Here is a 13,988-nt window from a genome sequence, read left to right on the forward strand (position 1 = left end):
CTGGGTCCGAACTGAGGTGGTGAAGTGAGCTAAAGAATGATGATGGATTTAACCCAGATCTGTGAATGGGGGTGAGTGTCTGAAAAGTTTCAGCGCTCCGTCCATCATCTCCTTGTGTTTGGGAAGTGAGGCAGTGTTAAGGGATATGTTAAGCCACTTAACGTGGCTTAATACTGCCTTGTAAGTAAGGCCCCCTTTCACACTATACTTAGCGTGAAAGGAGTGGGCAATGGGTGTTAAGGTGGGCGTTCCACCGCAACACCCATTGATTTTGATGCTGCCCTATATTTACAAGGGACGCGAAAATATGGGGCAGCGCCAAAATTAAGTCCAGGGAAATCCTATTCTTAAACAGGCTCAACAAGGAGAAATGTTTCATTTTTGCTGTTTCTATGTGTGCTGCATTGAACAGCACACATAGAAACTGCAAAAGGCCATTGACTGTTTATGTTCTTGAAGGTGACCCTTCCTGCACATAAACAATCATTTAAAAAAAAAAAAGACTTTTTGCAACTTCTATGTGTGCTGCTTTAAGCAGCTCACATAGAAGTTACCAAGCACCATTTAGTTTGGTGTCCCTTCCTGCACATAAACAATCTTCCCCTGCAACGCAGACACCTTTGCACTATGGTGCAAGAGTTCCTGCATTGGCGCTAGGCTGCTAAATTTATCACCAGCGCAGGGGGGAACGCTGGGCTGCACCATATTGTTGTAAATATGGTGCAGCCCTGCATTTCAGAAATGGCGGAGCATGACGGTAAGCTAAGGAGGCTAACGCCATGCTCCGCCACTTCTCTAGTAAATATGCCCCTCAGAAAGTCTCACCTAGGAAAACCCTTGACTCACTGGTTTTGCGTCTCACACGTTGGGGACCAGTTTAGCTCGTTGATGTGAGTCTCACACCTCAAGGGCGCTGCATCACTCACTTGGTATGTCTCACCGTGGAGAACCCTTGACTCACTGTCTGTGTGTCTCACGCTGGAGACAAGTCTCACTTATTAAGGGGAGTCTCACCTCTCAGGGGCGCTGCCTCACTAACTTAGTGTGTCTCACCTGGGAGAAACCTTGACTGGCTGTGTGTCTCACACGCTGGAGACTCACACCACAAGGGCGCTGCCTCACTCGTTCAGTATGAATCACCTTGACTCACTGTCTGTGCGTCTCACACGCTGGAGACCCGTCTCAATCGCAGATGTGAGTCTCACACCTCTGGGGCGCTGTCTCACCTGGGAGAACCCACCGCTGGACACCAGTCTCACTCGTTGACGGGAGTCTCACTCCTCTGGGGCACTGTCTCACCTGGGAGAACCCACACGCTCTACACCAGTCTCACTCATTGACGTGAGTCTCACTCCTCTGGGGCGCTGTCTCACCTGGGAGAACCCAGACGCTCGACACCAGTCTCACTCGTTGACGTGAGTCTCACACCTCAGGGGCGATGTCTCACCTGGGAGAACCCACACGCTGGACGCCAGTCTCACTCGTTGACGTGAGTGTCACACCTCTGTGGCTCTCTCACCTGGGAGAACCCACACTCTGGACACCAGTCTCACTCGTTGATGTGAGTCTCACACATCAACAGCGCTGCCTCACCTGGGAGAACCCACACACTGGGCACCAGTCTCACTCGTTGACGTGAGTCTCACACCTCTGGGGCGCTGTCTCACCCAGGAGAACCTACCGCTGGACACCAGTCTCACTCGTTGATGTGAGTCTCACACCTCTAGGGCGCTGCGTCACCTGGGAGAACCCACACGCTGGACACCAGCCTCACTAGTTGATGTGAGTCTCACACCTCATGGGCGCTGTCTCACCTGGGGGAAACCACATGCTGGACACCAGTCTCACTCGTTGATGTGAGTCTCACACCTCAGGGGCGCTGTCTCACCTGGGGGAAACCACATGCTGGACACCAGTCTCACTCGTTGATGTGAGTCTCACACCTCAGGGGCGCAGTCTCACCTGGGAGAATCCACACGCTGGGCACCAGTCTCACTCGTTGATGTGAGTCTCACACCTCAGGGGCGCAGTCTCACCTGGGAGAATCCACACGCTGGGCACCAGTCTCACTCATTGATGTGAGTCTCACACCTCAGGGGTGCTGCCTCACCTGGGAGAACCCACACGCTGGACGCCAGTCTCACTCGTTGACGTGAGTGTCACACCTGGGGCGCTGTCTCACCTGGAAGAACCCACACTCTGGACACCAGTCTCACTCGTTGATGTGAGTCTCACACATCAACGGCGCTGCCTCACCTGGGAGAACCCACCGCTGGACACCAGTCTCACTCATTGACATGAGTCTCACACCTCTGGGGCGCTGTCTCACCTGGGAGAACCCACATGCTGGGCACCAGTCTCACTCATTGATGTGAGTCTCACACCTCAGGGCCGCTGCCTCACCTGGGAGAACCCACAAGCTGGACATCAGTCTCACTCGTTGATGTGAGTCTCACACCTCACGGCGCTGCCTCACTCACTTGGTATGTCTCACCTGGGAGAACCCTGGACTCACTGGCTGTGGGTCTCACACGCTGGAGACCAGGCTCACTCGTTGATGTGATGTGAGTCTCACATCCGACAGCTCTGTCTCAGGCACTCTGGGCCACACCAGCTAAAGGTTTGCATGACAGCTTGTGTGACGCCTATTGGCGCTTCGTAGCGCATGGCAGCGTTCATCTACTTTGTGGCGCTAAAGTTTTAACCGCATGCGCGCTAGCGGTTTTCCCGCTGTGCGCTACATTTTTAAAAAAACAGCGGTTCATGACGAGCACAGCTCATCATGAGCGTACGAGAGGCGTAACTCATGACGAGCTGAGCTCGTCATGAGTGTCGAAGGGGTTAAGCACCGGAGTTGCCTCTCATGCAGCGCTTTGTACTGTGAAGCCAAGGCCAACCCCTCCTAAATCATGCGGAGGAGCTGAACAGTGCAAACACTGCAGGGGTTTGGCGCAAAGCCAGGGCAACAGGTGTAATTTATGGCCTGGCTTTTCTCCAGATCCCCACGCCTAGTGAAACCAGGTGCAAGCAAAGGAAGGGCCAAGCGCTATATTGTCTGACAACCGTTGTCATATCATCCACTTTACACGGTGGACACACACACAGGTTGTCTTCCATAGAAATTTATACTGACGGATGTGAAAATTAGTGTACACCCCCTAAACTAGACGCCTAGGCTTGCCTTGGCACTATGGTGCAAGCCTGGGCATCACTCAAAGACTTTGGGGCAGGCACTTTTGCACCACCGTTGCATCACTTTTTGTGACGCATCGGCGGCGTAAAGAATGCACTAGTTTGCGGGCAATTTACAACATGATAAATCTAGGGACATACTTCACCTTGTAAAGCCCTGCGCCACTTTATACCTGCATCAGATATAATATATGCAAGGAGAGCCCCTTTATTTCTCGTGCACAAGCCTTCGATGACATCACTGACTTTGTGAGTCTGGCACTATGCACTTTTCTCTCATCGCACAATTCAATGCTGCAACTTTTTATAAAGCGCGGCATTGAGTGAAACATAGAGAGAATCTTGTTCCTCACTGAGGGGCTTATTTACAAGAAACTGACGCATCTCTGTGTTAGGGCAGAGATGTGCCAATTTCCTTGCGTGGGGAAAAGAAACCTTTGCGCCACCATAGATGCATCGTATTTGCAATCTGGCACACCACCGCAAGGATTGACAGATGCGTCAGAAATTCTGACACATCTGCTGGCGCAAAAGGGTTGTGTCACAAGCCTGACGCAACTGCTTGGGGGAGGCCTATGTTTAATACACTGCGTCACTCCTGACGCCTGCTAAAAGCAGGCGTAAGGTATTGATGCACTGTGGTCCTAGAAGTGGCGCAGTGAAATCTTGTAGATTTCACTGTGTCAGTTCTGTGAGACTTTCCTGCATGGGAACACCCACCCTGCATACATTATAACTGACGCAGGTATAATGTGGCGCAGGGCTTTACAAGGTGACGCATCTACCTAGATACATTAGGTTGAAAATTGGCGGCAACCTGGTGCATTGTTTATACCGCCGATGCGTCACAAAAAGTGACGCAACTACGGCACAAAAGTGTCACAAGGGGCTTGTAGATCTGCCCTGAGGGTGCTCTTGCACACTGGTGAGCAAACTCACTCCCTAAGTGCGCATCTTGCATACTGGTGAGCAAACTCACTCACTGAGGGTGCATCTCACTCTCTGGTGAGCAAACTCACTCACTGAGGGGGCACTTCACAGACTGGTGAGCAAACTCACTCACTGAGTGCGTATCTCGTAATCTGGTGAGCAAACTCACTCACTGAGTGAGTATCTCACACAGTGGTGAGCAAGCTCAGTCACTGAAGGCGCATCTTGCACTCTGGTGAGCAAACTCACTCACTGAGGGAGTATCTCACACAGTGGTGAGCAAACTGAATCACTGAAGGCGTATCTCGCACACTGGTGAGGAAACATAAACACTGAGGAGTGAGTTTTCATTGTTACAGCACTGTCTCGACCACTTGGTGTGAAGCACGTTTCTTCTCTGTGGTTGGTTATTTCTAATGCACAAATCCTCCATACGATGGTTCATTGATGCAGAACACTTCACAGTTCGAACATTAATGTCCAAGAGATTAACATTTTAAAATAGATACTCATTAAACAAAAAAAGATAGACATAATTCCAGGATACATGGATAGTTTACACAAACAGAGATATGAAGAAGTTTGGGGTAGGGTTAGGGCGGGGTGTAAAATTCTACTGAACTAAGCTTGCAGAATTTGCAGAATTTGGAAACTTCGCATTTCGCGGAGCATGCAGAGTTTCCTATAAATTCTTCATTCTACGTTGTATTGGAATTTATTTTTTATTGTCGCGCTCGAGCCGGATTTATGCACGCTCTGGCGAGCACGATGAGACTTGCCGAGTACTCACAAGCGCTGGCGAGATTTGCTGGCTTCCAGCTGACTTGCCAACTGCCTGCAAGCCCTTTTAAGACTTGCCGTCCGCTATCGCTGCTTTAGGCCACGCCTGCGTCATCCAGCACCTTTTTCTAGGGGTGGGCGGCAAATTCCGTTCTGCTCACGGAACTTGCGAAATATTGACATTTCTGCGTTCCGCGCAGAATGCGAAAGTGTCGAAACTTCCGCGATCCGAGGTGGAACGGAATTCGGGGGCATAATTGAACCTCACCAGGAAGCACTTACAGAATATAAATAAACTACAGCAGGAGCCCGAGTAGAAGCTCAAATTCAGTAACTCATTAATCAGCACCAAAAAATCGTGAGCTCGGTTGAGGCTCTGCAGGTGTGCTTTCTCCACATATCTACAGTCGAAAATTAGCTGCAATCTTTGATGGAGATCTTTGCATCCATGAGTTTCTCGAGCGCATTCCCCGTGTAGTTCCTGTGACCAGGATGCTGCTTTCTCCTCATCTGCTGCTCTGATCGGCCTCTGACCCTTTATAAACAAGAGGCATGTGGACTCGCATTGAAGCCCCGCCCATTTGGAAACGCCCCACACACACTAGCGGTATGCAAAGTCTTCCCGGCATTTCCCCACTAGGATGGACAGCTCAATCAAGGGACCTCGGTGCCATTGGGTGCGGTGACAAAGTTACAGACACGTGGTCACTGGAGACAGCTCTTCTGTCCGTTTACGCAGCTGTAGTGTAGGAAAAGCACTATACATTTACCCAACGAGGTAGCTCTTACTGATTAGCCAGTAGAAAGTACTCCAGCTGAGTAGAGGAATTGCACAAAACGGGGGCATCTTCTTGGAAAATATGCGGGGCAGGATTCATTCTGGCACTATGCTCGTCTGCCCCTGAGAGTGACTCTGCATCGATTACAGCGGGCGCAGCAAAATCTCAGTGAGCACGCAAAATTCCATGTGCTCGCGGAGATTTCTTGCCGTTTTGCAGAATCTTGCATAAGGCAACTCCGCAAATTCCACCCACCCCTACTTTTTTCTGAAGACAGCGAGCACGAGAGAGCGCCAGTGACCGCGGCTGCATCCTTAAGCAGATTTTCTTCTCATGGTGCTGTTCGCACGTGATTTCGAGCGCGAGAACTTGTGCTGCATTGCCTAATGTGAAAAACGTAGCAGGAACAGGCGCACTGAGCAGCTCCGCCCACTTGCGGAATTCCGTGGAGTCTCACTGAGTTTTTGGGGTGCTGTGTGGAATTCTGCATAGCAGAACTCCGCGAGCTCTGCATTTTGCGATGCAGAGCACGGAACAAAATTTGTTTTATTAATTTAATTGTTTACTTACCTGCAATCATCTATATTCCAGTTTTTATCACCCCCACCCTGCACCTCCCCCGCCCCGCCTGCCTGCCCCACGGAACTTCCTTCACGGGCCGTGGCTGAGCTCCGCCCAGGCCTAGTTAAGGTAAGCTACCAAATTTAAGGTCCGTTATCACAGTGGTTTGGGGGTGAGTTTAGTATTTTGGGGTACGGTGGGGGTCAGCGAAAGGACACTTTTCTGGAGAGGGATAGGGTTGGTGTAAAAGTAGGGGAGAGATTACCTGCCATCTTTCTATCTAGGACTAGTGTCACTGGGGTAATGTGTGGTTTTGTCTCTGGGTTAAAGATGAGATCACGGGCTGGAGACTCTTGACGTCATCGGGGAGGTCAAGGGTGAGTTACGGTCTTGGTAGTATTAGGGTTAGTGTTGAGGGCAATGTTCAGCACTGGAGGGTTTGGGGCCTAGGGTTAGGTTCAATGCTTACTTTTTAAAGTCAGGGTTTTATAGGGGTCAGGAGACGGGATATGAAAGTAATCAGGACACAAGTCCCAAAACAATGAAGTGGGGGGACGCTGACGTCACGACAGGAAGTGACTTCACGAAAGCTGGCTTGCACCATCACACTCATTGCCTCCCCTCGCTCACCCCTTAGATGCGATTTCATCAGAGAAGCCGGCGCGTGAGCAACGTTCTGAATGAGCTGCGATCTCGCCCCAGAGAGGCCAAAGAGTGAATGGGTGGCTCCATTTGCTCCAGTTATTGAGCTCCAGTCCCGGTAAAATAAGCGGGGGGACCCTGTCCTCCCGCGTGGTACCCCGACTCGAGCCTTGAAAGTAATGACGTCACAGACAGGGACACAGAAAGGGTAGGTTCAGGGCCCGGGTTAGCATTCAATTAAGGGCTACGGTTTCTCGTGGAGTTAGTGATGGTGTTAGGATTATGTTTAGGGTTATCAACATGCACTCTAGGAATGGGATCAGGGCACTGCTTGCACCAAGATCACACTGACAAAGCGCTGGTAGCTGGGAGCTCACGGTTACAGTGGACGCCCAGGAGGGGGCGCTGTCGCTGGCATATCTCTGCTGGAATGGATTGAACCCCCAGGTCTGTTTTAAGACTGAGTTACATCTATAAGGCACTGTACTGTAGGACGCTGCAGTGAGGAAGCTGCTTGCACTGCCCTGTGCTTTACTGAGAGGAAACTCACACTGTCCAGCTGGGGGGATGAGGGGATTGGACTGAGCTGGCACTGAGGGGGCTCACGCTTGGAGCTCTGCTGGGAGTCTACTGCTGAAAGAGGGACCACAACACTGCCCATGGGATCCTCACACTCGGGCACGGCTGGGAGAGAGATCACACCCACAGACACTGCTGGGAGAGAGGTCACACTTCAGGACACTGCTGGGAGAGAGATCACACTCACAGACACTGCTGGGAGAGAGGTCTCACTCACAGACACTGCTGGGAGAGAGATCACACTCACAGACACTGCTGGGAGAGAGATCACACTCACAGACACTACTGGGAGAGAGATCACACTCACAGACACTGCTGGGAGAGAGATCACACTTCAGGGCACTGCTGGGAGAGAGATCACACTCACAGACACTGCTGGGAGAGAGATCACACTCACAGACACTGCTGGGAGAGAGATCACACTCAAAGACACTGCTGGGAGAGAGATCACACTCACAGACACTGCTGGGAGAGAGATCACACTCACAGACACTGCTGGGAGAGAGATCACACTTCAGGGCACTGCTGGGAGAGAGATCACACTCACAGACACTGCTGGGAGGGAGATCACACTCACAGACACTGCTGGGAGAGAGATCACACTCACAGACACTGCTGGGAGAGAGATCACACTTCAGGACACTTCTGGGAGAGAGATCACACCCACAGACACTGCTGGGAGAGAGGTCACACTTCAGGACACTGCTGGGAGAGAGATCACACTCACAGACACTGCTGGGAGAGAGATCACACTCACAGACACTGCTGGGAGAGAGATCACACTCACAGACACTGCTGGGAGAGAGATCACACTCACAGACACTGCTGGGAGAGAGATCACACTCACAGACACTGCTGGGAGAGAGATCACACTTCAGGGCACTGCTGGGAGAGAGATCACACTCACAGACACTGCTGGGAGAGAGATCACACTCACAGACACTGCTGGGAGAGAGATCACACTCAAAGACACTGCTGGGAGAGAGATCACACTCACAGACACTGCTGGGAGAGAGATCACACTCACAGACACTGCTGGGAGAGAGATCACACTTCAGGGCACTGCTGGGAGAGAGATCACACTCACAGACACTGCTGGGAGGGAGATCACACTCACAGACACTGCTGGGAGAGAGATCACACTCACAGACACTGCTGGGAGAGAGATCACACTTCAGGACACTTCTGGGAGAGAGATCACACCCACAGACACTGCTGGGAGAGAGGTCACACTTCAGGACACTGCTGGGAGAGAGATCACACTCACAGACACTGCTGGGAGAGAGATCACACTCACAGACACTGCTGGGAGAGAGATCACACTCACAGACACTGCTGGGAGAGAGATCACACTCACAGACACTGCTGGGAGAGAGATCACACTCACAGACACTGCTGGGAGAGAGATCACACTTCAGGGCACTGCTGGGAGAGAGATCACACTCACAGACACTGCTGGGAGAGAGATCACACTCACAGACACTGCTGGGAGAGAGATCACACTCAAAGACACTGCTGGGAGAGAGATCACACTCACAGACACTGCTGGGAGAGAGATCACACTCACAGACACTGCTGGGAGAGAGATCACACTTCAGGGCACTGCTGGGAGAGAGATCACACTCACAGACACTGCTGGGAGGGAGATCACACTCACAGACACTGCTGGGAGAGAGATCACACTCACAGACACTGCTGGGAGAGAGATCACACTCACAGACACTGCTGGGAGAGAGATCACACTCACAGACACTGCTGGGAGAGAGATCACACTCACAGACACTGCTGGGAGAGAGATCACACTCACAGACACAGCTGGGAGAGAGATCACACTCACAGACACTGCTGGGAGAGAGATCACACTCACAGACACTGCTGGGAGAGAGATCACACTCACAGACACAGCTGGGAGAGAGATCACACTCACAGACACTGCTGGGAGAGAGATCACACTCACAGACACTGCTGGGAGAGAGATCACACTCACAGACACTGCTGGGAGAGAGATCACACTCACAGACACTGCTGGGAGAGAGATCACACTCACAGACACAGCTGGGAGAGAGATCACACTCACAGACACTGCTGGGAGACACTGCTGGGAGAGAGATCACACCCACAGACACTGCTGGGAGAGAGATCACACTCACAGACACTGCTGGGAGAGAGATCACACTCACAGACACTGCTGGGAGAGAGATCACACTCACAGACACTGCTGGGAGAGAGATCACACTCACAGACACTGCTGGGAGAGAGATCACACTCACAGACACTGCTGGGAGAGAGATCACACTCACAGACACTGCTGGGAGAGAGATCACACTCACAGACACTGCTGGGAGAGAGATCACACTTCAGGGCACTGCTGGGAGAGAGATCACACTTCAGGACACTGCTGGGAGAGAGATCACACTCACAGACACTGCTGGGAGAGAGATCACACTCACAGACACTGCTGGGAGAGAGATCACACTCACAGACACTGCTGGGAGAGAGAACACACTAACAGACACTGCTGGGAGAGAGATCACACTCACAGACACTGCTGGGAGAGAGATCACACTTCAGGGCACTGCTGGGAGAGAGATCACACTTCAGGACACTGCTGGGAGAGAGATCACACTCACAGACACTGCTGGGAGAGAGATCACACTCACAGACACTGCTGGGAGAGAGATCACACTCACAGACACTGCTGGGAGAGAGAACACACTCACAGACACTGCTGGGAGAGAGATCACACTCACAGACACTGCTGGGAGAGAGATCACACTCACAGACACTGCTGGGAGAGAGAACACACTAACAGACACTGCTGGGAGAGAGATCACACTCACAGACACTGCTGGGAGAGAGATCACACTCACAGACACTGCTGGGAGAGAGATCACACTCACAGACACTGCTGGGAGAGAGATCACACTCACAGCCACTGCTGGGAGAGAGATCACACTCACAGACACTGCTGGGAGAGAGATAACACTCACAAACACTGCTGGGAGGGAGATCACACTTCAGGGCACTGCTGGGAGAGAGATCACACTCACAGACACTGCTGGAAGAAAGATCACACTCACAGACACTGCTGGGAGAGAGATCACACTTCAGGACACTGCTGGGAGAGAGATCACACTCACAGACACTGCTGGAAGAGAGATCACACTCACAGACACTGCTGGGAGAGAGATCACACTTCAGGACACTGCTGGGAGAGAGATCACACTCACAGACACTGCTGGGAGAGAGATCACACTCACAGACACTGCTGAGAGAGAGATCACACTCACAGACACTGCTGGGAGAGAGATCACACTTCAGGACACTGCTGGGAGAGAGATCACACTCACAGACACTGCTGGGAGAGAGATCACACTCACAGACACTGCTGAGAGAGAGATCACACTCACAGACACTGCTGGGAGAGAGATCACACTCACAGACACTGCTGGGAGAGAGATCACACTCACAGACAATGCTGAGAGAGAGATCACACTCACAGACACTGCTGGGAGAGAGATCACCCTCACAGACACTGCTGGGAGAGAGATCACACACACAGACACTGCTGGAAGAGAGATCACACTCACAGACACTGCTGGGAGAGAGATCACACTCCAGGGCACTGCTGAGAGAGAGATCACACTCACAGACACTGCTGAGAGAGAGATCACACTCACAGACACTGCTGGGAGAGAGATCACACTCACAGACACTGCTGGGAGAGAGATCACACTCACAGACACTGCTGAGAGAGAGATCACACTAACAGACACTGCTGGGAGAGAGATCACACTCGCAGACACTGCTGGGAAAGAGATCACACTCGGGCACTGCTGGGAGAGAGATCACACTCACAGACACTGCTAGGAGAGAGATCACACTCACAGACACTGCTGAGAGAGAGATCACACTCACAGACACTGCTGGGAGAGAGATCACACTCACAGACATTGCTGGGAGAGGGATCACACTCACAGACACTGCTGGGAGAGAGATCACACTCACCGACACTGCTGGGAGAGAGATCACACTCACAGACACTGCTGGGAAAGAGATCACACTCGGGCACTGCTGGGAGAGAGATCACACTCACAGACACTGCTGGGAGAGAGATCACACTCACAGACACTGCTGAGAGAGAGATCACACTCACAGACACTGCTTGGACAGAGATCACACTCACAGACACTGCTGAGAGAGAGATCACACTCACAGATACTGCTGGGAGAGAGATCACACTCACAGACACTGCTGGGAGAGAGATCACACTCACAGACACTGCTGGGAGAGAGATCACACTCACAGACACTGCTGGGAGAGAGATCACACTCACAGACACTGCTGGAAGAGAGATCACACTCACAGACACTGCTGGGAGAGAGATCACACTTCAGGACACTGTTGGGAGAGAGATCACACTCACAGACACTGCTGGGAGAGAGCTTGCACTCACAGACACTGCTGATGGATGTTCACACTCACAGACACTGCTGATGGATGTTCACACTCACAGACACTGCTGGGAGAGAGATCACACTTTAGGCCACTGCTGAGCAAGTTCACACTCACAGACACTGCTGGGAGAGAGATCACACTCACAGACACTGCTGGGAGAGAGATCACACTCACAGACACTGCTGGGAAAGAGATCACACTTGGGCACTGCTGGGAGAGAGATCACACTCACAGACACTGCTGGGAGAGAGATCACACTCACAGACACTGGTGGGAGAGAGATCACACTCACAGACACTGCTGGGAGAGAGATCACACTCACAGACACTGCTGGAAGAGAGATCACACTCGCAGACACTGCTGGGAGAGAGATCACACTCACAGACACTGCTGGAAGAGAGATCACACTCGCAGACACTGCTGGGAGAGAGATCACACTTCAGGACACTGTTGGGAGAGAGATCACACTCACAGACACTGCTGGGAGAGAGCTCGCACTCACAGACACTGCTGATGGATGTTCACACTCACAGACACTGCTGATGGATGTTCACACTCACAGACACTGCTGGGAGAGAGATCACACTTTAGGCCACTGCTGAGCAAGTTCACACTCACAGACACTGCTGGGAGAGATATCACGCTCACAGACACTGCTGGGAGAGAGATCACACTTCAGGCCAATGCTGAGCAAGTTCACACTCACAGACACTGCTGGGAGAGAGATCACGCTCACAGACACTGCTGGGAGAGAGATCACACTCACAGACACTGCTGGGAGAGAGATCACACTCACAGACACTGCTGGGAGAGAGATCACACTCACAGACACTGCTGGGAGATCACACTCACAGACACTGCTGGGAGAGATATCACGCTCACAGACACTGCTGGGAGAGATATCACACTTTAGGCCACTGCTGAGCAAGTTCACACTCACAGACACTGCTGGGAGAGATATCACGCTCACAGACACTGCTGGGAGAGAGATCACACTTCAGGCCAATGCTGAGCAAGTTCACACTCACAGACACTGCTGGGAGAGAGATCACACTCACAGACACTGCTGGGAGATCACACTCACAGACACTGCTGGGAGAGATATCACGCTCACAGACACTGCTGGGAGAGAGATCACACTTTAGGCCACTGCTGAGCAAGTTCACACTCACAGACACTGCTGGGAGAGATATCACGCTCACAGACACTGCTGGGAGAGAGATCACACTTCAGGCCAATGCTGAGCAAGTTCACACTCACAGACACTGCTGGGAGAGAGATCACGATCACAGACACTGCTGGGAGAGAGATCACACTTCAGGCCAATGCTGAGCAAGTTCACACTCACAGACACTGCTGGGAGAGAGATCACACTTTAGAACACTGCTGAGGGAGTTCATAGTCAGACACTGCTGGAAGAGGGATCTCACTCACTGAGCATTGCTGGGAGAGAGATCACACTTCAGGACACTGCTGAGGGAGTTCACACTCATTGAGCACTTCTGGGAGAGGGATATCACTCACTGAGCACTGCTGGGAGAGATCTCACACTGCAGGACACTGCTGAGGGAGTTCACACTCAGACACTGCTGGAAGAGGGATCTCACTCACAGACACTGCTGGGAGAAAGATCACACTTCAGGGTACTGCTGAGTGGATACTCACAGACACTGCTGGAAGAGTGATCTCACTCACTGGGCAGTGCTGGGAGAGAGATCACACTTACAGACACTGCTGGAAGAGTGATCTCACTCACTGGGCAGTGCTGGGAGAGAGATCACACTCACAGACACTGCTGGAAGAGTGATCTCACTCACTGGGCAGTGCTGGGAGAGAGATAACCTAAGGGCACTCCTGAGAGGATCCTCACAGGTAGTACTGGAAGGGAGATCTCACTCTCTCAGAAGTGCTGGGAGAGAGCTCACACTAAGAGCAGTGCAAAGTGCACCCTCACAGTAAGTGCTCAAAGGGAGATGTCGCTCACTGTGCACTGCTGGAAGGGAGACGTCACTCACGGGGCAGTGCTGGTGAGAGCTCACACTTCAGGACACTGCTGAGTGAATGCTC

This window comes from Lissotriton helveticus, chromosome 11 (genome assembly GCF_964261635.1).
Source record: "Lissotriton helveticus chromosome 11, aLisHel1.1, whole genome shotgun sequence".
Taxonomy (NCBI): Eukaryota; Metazoa; Chordata; class Amphibia; order Caudata; family Salamandridae; genus Lissotriton; species Lissotriton helveticus.